This window comes from Hylobates moloch, unplaced genomic scaffold (genome assembly GCF_009828535.3).
Source record: "Hylobates moloch isolate HMO894 unplaced genomic scaffold, HMol_V3 SCAFFOLD_5, whole genome shotgun sequence".
Taxonomy (NCBI): Eukaryota; Metazoa; Chordata; class Mammalia; order Primates; family Hylobatidae; genus Hylobates; species Hylobates moloch.
In genome coordinates this window covers 58912686-58924934 of record NW_026652280.1, presented here as the reverse complement: position 1 = coordinate 58924934, position 12249 = coordinate 58912686, and positions in this window count along the sequence as shown.

Genomic DNA, 12249 nt, shown 5'->3' with positions numbered 1-12249 from the left:
TCTTTGCTATTGTAAATAGTGCAGCAATAAACATACATGTGCATGTGTCTTTACAGTGGAATGATTTATAATCCTTTGGGTATATACCCAGTAACGGGATTGCTGGGTCAAATGATATTTCTGGTTCTAGATCCTTGAGGAATCGCCACAGTTTCCACAATGGTTGAACTAATTTACACTCCCATCGACAGTGTAAAAGTGTTCCTATTTCTCCACAGCCTCGCCAGCCTAGCTCCAATTTTTTTTTTTTTTTTTTTTTTGAGACGGAGTCTTGATCTGTCGCCCAGGCTGGAGTGCAGTGGCACGATCTCTGCTCACTGCAAGCTCTGCCTCCCAGGTTCACGCCATTCTCCTGCCTCAGCCTCCCACGTAACTGGGACTACAGGTGCCCGCCACCTGCCCGGCTAATTTTTTGTATTTTTAGTAGAGATGGGGTTTCACCGTGTTAGCCAGGATGGTCTCGATCTCCTGACCTCGTGATCCGCCCGCCTCAGCCTCCCAAAGTGCTGAGATTACAGGTGTGAGCCACCTTGCTCAGCCTGTTGCCCCTTACTTTCAAAGCCCTTTTGGTCTTTATGTCTGCAAGGGCTTAAAGTTCATTTCAAGTCTTGCCTTTAAACATGGCTCCTATTTGATTTGTTAACCCAAGTAATGGCTTTGTCTGTTCTCTTGGCCCTGTAACTCTCTCTAACTTGGAAACTTTAGTTACTACTTTAATCAGCATTTTCTCTCTCCTAGTGACTTTAACCCTCAGTTAAGAGAGATGGACTTATTTTGCTCCTCTTGGAAAGAAGAATCACTTCCTTATTGGGGTTCGACCTAAAACTGGATTTCCACATTGCTTAGGGCAATGGTTCTTTTAGTGTAACATCGGCAATTCCGTCTCCAATCCTCTGCCCCACTCCCACACACACATTTTAAGAAAAACTTCTCAAGACTCTGACTCTGTAACTGAGAGCAGGGGCAATGAACACAACTGAATGGATCAGGGAGGGATAACTACAGCTTAATTTAAGAAGAGGCTTTTTTTTAGATGGAGTCTCCCTCTGTCACCCAGGCTGGAATGCAGTGGCATGATCTCAGCTCACTGCAACCTCTGCCTCCCAGGTTCAAGCAATGCTCCCGTTTTCACCTCCCAAGTAGCTAGGATTATAGGCACCACCACACCTGGCTAATTTTTGTATTTTTAGTAAAGACAGGGTTTTACCATGTTGGCCATAGCTGGTCTCAAACTCCTGACCTTAAGTGATCTGCCCACCTCGGCCTCCTAAAGCGCTGGGATAACAGGTGTGAGCCACCATGACTGGCCTAAGCTGAGTCTTAAATAAAGAAGGATTTGACCAGTTACAGCAGAGGAGAAAGACATTCCAAGAAGAAGCAAAAACATATGCAAAAGTTATTAGGTATGAAAGGAACTGAGAGTAGCTGAGACTGACTGGTGAGTATATGGGTGTGAGGAGAGGAAAGATGAGAAAAGTATAATATAGTCATGTATTGCTTAGCGATGAGGATGCATTCTGAGAAATGCATTGTTATGTGATGTTGTTGTGCAAATATCCTAGAGCATACTTATACAAATCTAGATGGTAGAGCCTACTGTACATGCAGGCTATATAGAATAGCCTATGACAACTAGGCTACAAAGCTATACAGCATGCTACTGTACTGAATATCATAGGCAATTGTAACACAATGGTAAGTGTACATCTCAACCTATCTAAATATAGAAAAGGTATAGTAAAAGTATGGTATAATAATGTTATGGGACCATCATATATTACACATATACAAAATATACATATCTAAATATCATTGTACAGCAAATGACTGTATATAGTTATGACTTTGGAGCAGTACACACCCAAGTGCAAATCCCAGTTTGTGTAGAGATATTTTAAGTTCTGAGTTTTAGTTTCCCAATTTGCAAACAGTATCTTTAAAAACAAGGAATGAGATCATGTATATAAAATATGAAACATAATGATGGCATGTGATGTGTGCTTAGCATATAGTAACTTATTAATATGAATATATATATATTTTTAAATTGAGACAGGATCTCACCCTGTCATCCAGGCTGGAGTGAAGTGGTGCAACCATTGCTCACTGCAGCCTCAAACTCCTGGGCTCAAGCGATCCTCCTGCCTCAGCCTCCTAAGCAGCTGTGACTACAAGCAGGCACCACCATGCCTGGCTAATTTTAAAAAGTTTTTTTGTAGAGACAGGGTCTTACTATTTGCCCAGGCTAGTCTCAAACTCCTGGCCTCAAGCAATTCTCTCACCTCCCAAAACGTTGGAATTACAGGTATAAGCCACCATGCTGGGCTAATATGAATATAAGACTGAACGGTTAGGCAAGGGCAATTTATAAACAGTTTTGAACACAGAGTTAACTATGTCTTGAAAGCCATTTGGAACCACTGAAGGATTTTCAGCTGGGGAATAGATTGATCAGCTTTATTTTCATTAGGGAAGACATTCAACTACAAGGCAGTGAGCTAAACACTATGGGAAAGATGTTTGAACCAAAATGCTATTTTTTTTTTTTTTTTAGATGGAGTCTCACTCTGTCACCCAGGCTGGAGTACAGTGGCACGATCTCGGCTCACTGCAACCTCCGCCTCCCAGGTTCAAGAGACTCTCCTGCCTCAGCCTCCTGAGTAGCTGGGACTACAGGTGCGTGCCACCATGCCCGGCTAGTTTTTGTATTTTTAGCAGAGATGGGGTTTCACCATGTTGGCCAGGCTGGTCTCGAACTCCTGACCTAGGGTGATCCACCCACCTTGGCCTCCCAAAGTGCTGGGATTACAGGCGTAAGCCACCGCACCAGGCCTCAAAATGCTATCTTAAACTCCTGGTGTATAATTTGTTGCCATCAATGCTGAGAATCTAGTGTAGGTCTGTTGCTAACTTCAAAACAGGAAACTATTCATTTCTTTCCACTTTTTTACAAAGTGGGTGGAATCTGGTGTTGGGTCAAAAAACAGTGTAGTGGAAAGTCTAACCAGAACCAAGTGGCAGATCTCTCTTCCAGCCCTGAGGGCAAAGTGCTTCATTTTCCTCTTAGAGGTGTTAATAAAATAATACACGCTAAAGGTCACAAAACCTTGTGAAATGATCACAGTTTAGTAATTCCCCCAATGCAGATGTGTACCACTTATTTTCTAAACTGACATAAACAGCTATTAGAAAAGAAACAGTTTGAAAGAAAACCACTAAAGTCCAGATGAGCCTTCCTGACATCTGCAGTATAGAGATGCTGAGTGACTCGAAACTAACGAAAATGAAGTACAGTATTCTAACACAACACTTGCTGTGACAGTAACTTACTTAAAATTTCCATTGACTAAGATAGTTGAAGGTCAGTATCAGAATCCACTCCAGACAGTAATACATCTAAATACAAAAAGTTTGTGTGTGTCTCTGTTTTCCCACTATACTACTTTGAAGGAAATATTTCCATGCAAATGCTGTCCTCGTGTGGTCGGAACCAGTTACTTCAAAGAAGATATTCCAGTGGAATCTAAAATAATTTGTGTTACTATGGAAGGAGACAAAGTAAGTTAAATTATCACATTTTAATGGGTAAAAAAAAAGGGGATTCATCTCCAAAATGCTTTTTCCTTGGCAATCCCCAGAATTTTCTCTCTTTCTCTTGTGGCTTTCTCATTAAAATCAATTTTGCTGATTATATTCCTGTTGAAAATTATGAAAGTAAGACATGATCACTGCAACCAGTGAGACTTGTTTGTTCTTTCATTTTCACTGCCTGACACACTTATCAAATAAATGTTTTAAAATTTATTCATCGATTCATTGATTGATACTTGGCATTTCCAATTCTGTGGCATTGTCAATGATACTACAATAAACATTTTTCTATGTCTGTGTGTATACACAGTTGTACATGCATAAGAAATCCTCTTGTGTTCAGACCTAGAAAATTCAGGGTGGAAGGGTATTACATCTTCAGCCTTACTAGAATGTGAGATTCTTCCCTGAAATGGTTGTACCAAATTACATTTCCATCCGCTGAGTACACTCGCCCAACTTCCTCACTCACATTCACGTTTTTTAACTTGCGTCAATCTGCGAGATGAGAAAACGATGTCTCAGTGTTGTTTTATGCATTTGCCTGATTACTTGCGAGGGGTTAAGCAGTTTTTCATGTTTCCTCTTCTCTATCAATTTCCTGTTTATGTCTTTTGCCATTTTAACTGGATTATTTGCCATTTTCTTACCGATTTATAAAAGTTTTTAATATATTGTAGACACTAATCACTAGTTATATATGCTGCAAATATCTTCTACCACTCTAAGTCTCATCTTTCACTTTTATTATACTGTCTTTTGATAGGTTAATGTTAATTTCAATGTAGCCAAGATTATCAATCTTCTCCTTTTTGGTTGATGTTTTTTGTATTTTGTGAAATCTCTCTCTACTCCAAGATAATTAAGATATATTCTAAACAATTTAGTTTTGCATTTCATACTATATCTTTAATCCACTTGGAATCTTTTTGTATGATACAAGGGATCAAATTTTATTTTATTTATTTATTTACTTATTTTGAGATGGAGTTTCACTCTTGTCAGCTAGGCTGGAGTGCAGTGGCGCAATCTTGGCTCTCTGAAACCTCTGCCTCCCGGGTTCAAGCGATTCTCCTGTCTCAGCCTCCGGAGTAGCTGGGATTACAGGCACACGCCACCACGCCCAGCTAATTCTTGTATTTCTAGTAGAGACGAGGTTTCACCGTGTTAGCCAGGCTGGTCTCAAACTCCTGACCTCAGGTGATCCATCCACCTTGGTCTCCCAAAAGTGTTGGGATTACAGGCGTGAGCCACCAGGCTCGGCCTCATTTTATTTTTTAACAGATGTTCCAGGGTGATTCATCAAACAATTTCCCATTTCCCTATTGACTGCTTTACAGTGGGATACAATGAAACATAGGTGAAGTTTCTATATATACGTGTGCGTCTGTTTAGGGGCTCCCTGTTCTCTTCCTTTAGTCTGTCTATCCCTAAACCATTACTATGGCATCTCAATTGCTATAGCTAAGAAATTTACAGTAAGTAGGGTGAGTTTTAATTTTGATGAAGTCCAATACACCAATTGTTTTTCTTCTACGGTAAATGAACTTTGCATTATATCTGAGAAATCTTTGCCTAACAGGCGTTCACGAAGGCATTCTATTTTCTCTCCTAAAGCATCACAGTTTTAGCTTTCATATGAATGTGTATAATTGAATTTAAAAAAGTAATTTTTCTGTAAGACAAAAGTTAGGGTCGAGGTTCATTTTTTTTCCCCATGTTAATATTCAGTTCCTCCAGCACCATTTACAGGCATACCTCAGAGACATTGAGGGTTCAGATCCAGACCACCACAATAAAGTGAATGTTGCAATAAAGCAAGCCATACTAGTTTTTTTTGGTTTCCCTGTGCATATCTAAAATTTGTGTTTATACTATACTTCGGTCTATTTAGTGTGCAATAGCATTAAGTCTTAAAAAACAATGTACATACCTTAATTTAAAAATGCGTTATGCCAGGCGCAGTGGCTCACATCTGTAATCCCAGCACTTTGGGAGGCCGAGGGCAGTAGATCGCTTAAGTCCAGGAGTTTAAGACCAGCCTGGGCGACATGGTGAGACCCTGTCTCCTCCAAAAACAAAAAAATTAGCTGGGTGTGGTGGCTCACGCCTGTGGTCCAAGCTACTCAGGAGGCTGAGGTGGGAGGATCACTTGAGCTCGGGAGGCAGAGGTTGCAGTGAGCCGAAATCACACCACTGTACTCCAGCATGGGTGACAGAGCGAGGCCCTGCCTCAAAAATAAAAACCAAAAATCAAAAAAAATTCTTTATTACTAAAAAAAAATACAGCCATTATCTTTTGCTGGTGGAGAGTCTTGTCTTTTTTTTTTTTAGATGGAGTCTCACTTCTTCGCCCAGGCTGGAGTGCAATGGCGCAATGTTAGCTCACTGCAACCTCCACCTCCCGGGTTCAAGCAGTTCTCCTGCCTCAGCCTCCCCAGTAGGTGGGATTACAGGCATGTGCCACCATGACTGGCTGATTTTGGTATTTTTAGTAGAGATGGGGTTTTGCCCTGTTGGCCAGGCTGGTCTCGAACTCCTGACCTCAAGTGATCCACTCGCCTTGGGCTCCCAAAGTGCTGGGATTACAGGGATAAGCCACTGCGCCCAGCTGAGAGTTGTCTTAATGTTGATGGTGCTGATTGACCAGGGTAGTGGTTGCTGAAGGCTGGGGGAGCTGTGGCAATTTCTTAAGACAGCAATGAAGTTTATATCAATTGACTCTTCCGTCACAAATTGTTTCACTGTAGCATGTGATGCTATTTGATAGCATTTTACTCACAGTAGAACTTCTTTCAAAGTTAGAGTCAGTCCTCTCACAAACCCTGCTGCCCACTGCTTTACCAATTAAGTCTATATAATATTCTAAATTCTTCATTGAAATTCAATGTTCTCAACAATGTTCACAGCAACTTCACCAGGAAGAGTCCACCTCAAGAAATCACTTTCTTTGCTGATCCATGAGAAGCAACCCCTCATCCACTCAAGTTTGATCGTGAAATTGCAGCAATTCAGTCATATCTTCAGCATCCTCTTCTAATTCTAGTTCTCTTGCTATTTCTACCACATCTGCAATGACTTCCTCCACTGAAGTCTTAACCCTTCAAAGTCATCCATGAGGGGTGGGATCTAATTCTTCCAAATTCCTATTAATGTTGATATTTTGACCTCCAATGAATCACAAATATTCTTTTTAAATTTTTTTTTTTTTGAGACAGAGTTTCGCTCTTGTTGCTCAGGCTGGAGTGCAATGGCATGATCTCGGCTCATTGCAACCTCCACCTCCCGGGTTCAAGCGATTCTCTTGCCTCAGCCTCCTGAGTAGCTGGGATTACAGGCATGCGCCACCACTCTAGCTAATTTTGTATTTTTAGTAGAGACGGGGTTTCTCCATGTTGGTCAGGCTGGTCTTGAACTCCCGACTTCAGGTGATCCACCCGCCTCAGCATCCCAAAGTGCTGGGATTACAGGTGTGAGCCACTGCACCCGGCTAACATTTTTTTATTTTTGTTTTTGTAGCGATAGGGTCCCACTGTGTTGCCCAGGTTGGTCTTGAACTACTGGACTCAAGTGGTCCTTCCGCCTCAGCCTCCCAAAGTGCTGGGATTACAGGTGTGAGCCACTGTGTCTGGCGCACAAATGCTCCAAATGGTATGTAGAATGGGAAATTCTTTCCAGAAGGTGTTTTATTTACTCTGCCCAGATTCATTGAGGAATCACTATCTATAGCAGCTATAACCTTACTAAATGTAATTTTTTTCACAAAATGTAATTCTTAAATAATAAGACTTGGAAATTACTCCTTGATCCATGGGCTGCAAAATGAATGTTGTGTTAACATAAAAACATTTTAATCAACTTGTATATCTTCATCAGAGCTCTGGGGCAACTAGGTGCATTGTCAATGCACAGTCATATTTTACAGAAATCTTTTTTTCTGAGCAGTACATCTCAACAATGAGCTTAAAATGTTCAGTAAACCATGCTGCAAACAGATGTGCTGTCATCCAGGCACAGAGTAGATTCACATAATTCTTAAAGGCTCTAAGATTCTCAGAACAGTAAATGAGCATTGGCTTCAACTTAAAGTCACCAGCTGCATTAGCCCCTACCAAGAGAGTCAGCCTGTCCTTTGAAGCCAAGCATTGATTTCTCTCTGGCTGTGAAAGTCCTAGACAGCATCTTTTCCAAATATCAGGCTGTCTTGTCTCCTTCATCAATGATCTTAGCTAGATCTTCTGGATAACTTGCTGTAACTTCCATCAGCACTCTCTGCTTCACTTTGCATTTTTATGGTATGGAGATGGCTTCTTTTCTTAAATCTTGGTGAACCAACTTCTACTAGCTTCAAACTTTTCTTCTGCAGCTTCCTTACTTCTCTCAGCTTTCATAGAATTGAAGAGCATTAGGGCCTTATTACATATTAGGCTTTGGCTTAAGGGTATGTTGCGGAGAGTTTGATATTTAATCCAGACCACTCAAACTTTCTCCATATCAGCAATAAGTCTGTTTCACTTTCTTATCATTCATGTGTTTACTAGAGTAGCACTTTTAACTTCCTTCAAGAACTTTCACCAGCCTGTGCAACATAGTGGGACCCAATCTCTGCAAAAAATTTAAAAATTAGCCAGGCATTGGTGGGGTGCACCTGTGGTCCCAGTTTCTTAGGAGGCGGAGGTAAGAGGTTGGCTTGAGCCTGGGAAGTCGAGGCTGTAGTGAGCCATGATCATGCCATTGTATTCTACCCTGAGTGACAGAGTGAGACCCTGTCTGAAAAAAGAAAAAAGCAAAAATTTTAAAAGAAAGAAAGAAAAAAAAGAACTTTTCCTTTGCATTCACAACTTGGCTGTTTAGCACAAGAGACATAGCTTGTGGCCTGTTTCAGCTTTTGTCATGCCTTCCTCACTAAGCTTAATCATTCCTTGCTTTTGATTTAAAGTGAGAGACGTCCGACCCAGCTTGGTGGCTCACACCTGTAATGCCAGCGCTTTGGGAGACTGAGGCAGGAGAATCACTTGAGGCCAGGAGTTCAGGCTGAAGTGAACTATGATTATGCCACTGTTACTCCACCCTGGGCAACAGAGTGAGACCCTATTTAAAAAAATATATCTAAAGTAAGAGATGTGCAACTCTTCCTTTCACTTGAACATGTCGAGGTCATTACAGGGTTATTAATTAGCCTCCTTTCAATATTGTCTTGTCTCAGGGAATAGGGAGGCCCAAGGAGATGAACAGAGACCAGGAAATGTCAGTAGGTGCAGCAGTCAATGGAGTAGTCCAAAGACACACAACTTCTGCTGATTAAGTTCGCTGTCTTATATGGGTGCAATTCATGACACCCCAAAACAATTATAATAGTAATGTCAAGGATCCCTAATCACAGATCACCATAACAGATATAATACCAAAAAGTTTGAAATATAGAGAGAATTACAAAAATGTGACACAGAGACACAAAGTGAGCACATGATGTTGGGAAAATGGTACCAATAGACTTGCTCAACACAGAGTTGCCATGAACATTCAACTTGCAGAAAAAACAAAAACAAAAACAAACAAACAAAAGAAACAGGCCAGATGCAGTGGTTCATGCCTGTATTCACAGCACTTTGGGAGGCCAGGGTGGGAGGACTGCTTGAGCCCAGGAGTTCAAGACCACCCTGGTCATCATGGTGAAACCCCATCTCTACAAAAAATACAAAAATTGGGGCCGGGCGCGGTGGCTCACGCTTGTAATCCCAGCACTTTGGGAGGCCGAGGCGGGTGGATCACGAGGTCAGGAGATCGAGACCACGGTGAAACCCCGTCTCTACTAAAAATACAAAAAAAAATTAGCCGGGCGTTGTGGCGGGCGCCTGTAGTCCCAGCTACTCGGAGAGGCTGAGGCAGGAGAATGGCGTGAACCCGGGAGGCGGAGCTTGCAGTGAGCCAAGATTGCGCCACTGCACTCCAGCCTGGGCGACAGAGCGAGACTCCGTCTCAAAAAAAAAAAAAAAAAAAAAAAAATTTAGGTGGATGTGGTGGCATGAACTTCAGCTACTCGGGAAGCTGAAGTGGGAGGATCACCTGAGCCTTCAGGAGGTTGACTCTGCAGTGAGCCATGACCGCACCACTGCACTCCAGCCTGGGCGACAAAGTGAGACCCTGTCTCAAACCCCCCCACCAAAAAAAAAAAAAAAAACCCACAACAACAACAAAACTACAATATCGCAATAAAGCGAAACACAATAAAACAAGGCATGCTGGTATTACATAGATCTTCATTTTCTATATTGGATTCTATTCACACTTTTGTCAAAAACCAAATAACCAACAGTCTGCATCTGTTTTTGCACACTCTGTTCTGTTCCTTTGGTCTACTTTTCTACCCTTATGACACTATTTCAGTACCTTAATTACAGTAGCTTTATAAAGTCTCAAAATCCGGTAGTGTAATTCCTCTATTATTCTTCGAGATTATTTTAGCTATTAAAATTCCTTTGCATGTCTGTGTAAATTTTAGAATCAGCTACTCAATTGTTACAAAAAGTTTGCTGGGAGTTTTATTAAGAGTGTTTTGAATCTATGATTAATTTGGGGAGAATTGATATGTTTATAATACTTAATCTTCAAAACCATTAAGACGGTTTGTCTGTTCAAAGACAAACCATTAAGACAATGTGTCACTAGGCTTGAAATTTCTTCTATAAGGAAGAAATATTTTATCTTCTTTATCTCAGCAATATTTTAAAATTCTTGTACATCTTTTAGGAAATTCATTATTAGGTACTTGGGGTTTATACAACAGTAAACAGTGTGATTTTTAATATTATTTTCCAAATTTTTAGAATTACTATGTAGAAATAAAAATAGATTGATCTTATTTTATAATCTTGCTAAATTAACTTATTCATACTGAGTTATATATCTTTTTTTTTTTTTTTTGAGACAGAGTCTCTCTCTGTCACCAGACTGGAGTGCAGTGGCACGATCTTGGCTCACTGCAACCTCCACCTCCCGGGTTCAAGCGATTCTCCTGCCTCAGCCTCCTGAGTAGATGAGATTACAGACATGCACCCCACGCCCATGCTCAGCTAATTTTTATGTTTTTAGTAGAGACAGGGTTTCACCACATTGGCCAGGATGGTCTCGATCTCCTGACCTCATGATCCTCCCACCTCGGTCCCTCAAAGTGCTGGGATTACAGGCAAGAGCCACTGCGCCCGGCCTATATACCTTTATTATCTTTTAATTTTCTATGTAAATAATCATGTCATCTGCAAATAAAGATGCTGTACTTGTGCCTTTTCAATCCTGTGCCTTTTGTTGCTTTTTAAAATCTTAATTCAATGGCTAAGACCTTCATTATAATGTTGAATAAAACTGGGTGAATGTGGACATCATCTTGTTCTAGGCTTTTTAGGGGCAAAGATTTTAATATTTCACTATTATGATGTTAAAGATTTTTAAAGATATCTTTTATCATACTGAAAATTTCCCCTCTATTTCTAGTTGGCTGTGTTTTTAAAAATCATGAATAGATGTTGAATTTCATCACCTTTCCTGCATTTATTAAGATGCTTATATTTATATTTTTCTCCTTTATTCTGATAACAGTGAATGATATAGACTTACTTCAGATGTTAAATCAAGCCTATATTCCTGGAATAAACCTTACTTGGTCATGATATACTATCCTTTTGATATTTTATTGGATTTCTGTTTTTTTAGGTTTTTAAGACAGAGTCTTGATCTGTCATCCAGGCTGGAGTGCAGGGGCATCATCTCGGCTCACTGCAACCTTTGCCTCCTAGGTTCAAGCAATTCTTGTGCTTCTGCCTCCCGAGTAGCTGGGATTACAAGTGCAAGCCACCATGCCCAGCTAATTTTTGTATTTTTAGTAGAGATGGAGTTTCACCACGTTGGCCAGGCTGGTCTCAAACTCCTGACCTCAAGTGATCCGCCCACCTCAGCTTCCCAAAATGCTGGGATTACAGGCATGAGCCACCGTGCCCAGCCAGGATTTCCTTTTTTCTTTTGGGACTTTTATACCTAAGTTCATAAAGGATATTTATCTGTAATTTTATTTTCTTGTACTTGTAAGGTTGTGATATCAGAATTATGCTAGGTTCACAAAACAAGTTGGTAGATGGTTTCTGTTTATTCTCTAAAGAGTTTGTGTAAGATTGGTATCATTTCTTCCTTAAATGTATGGTAGAATTTATCAATGCAGCCATCTAGACCTAAAGTTTGCTCTGGGGAAAGCTTTTAATTACCAATTGCATTTCTTTAACAGATATAGGACTATTCATATTTTCTATTTCTTCTTTGTCAGTTTTAGTAACTTGTGTTTTATAAAAATTTTCTGTCTTCTAAATTTTCCAATTTAAGGGCCTAAAGTTTTTCATACTAACCTATTATTATTATTATTATTATTATTATTGAGAAAGGGTCTTGCTCTGTCACCCAGGCTGGAGTGCAGTGGCACTATTGTAGCTCCCTGCAGCCTCAAACTCCTGGGCTTAAGCAATCCTCTCAACTCAACTTCCCAAGTAGCTGGGACAACAGGTGTGTGCCACCATGCCTGGCTAATTTTTTAAATTAATTTTTTGTAGAGATAGGGCCTCCCTGTGTTGCCCAGGATGGTCTCAAACTCCTGAGCTCAAGTGATCCTCTTGC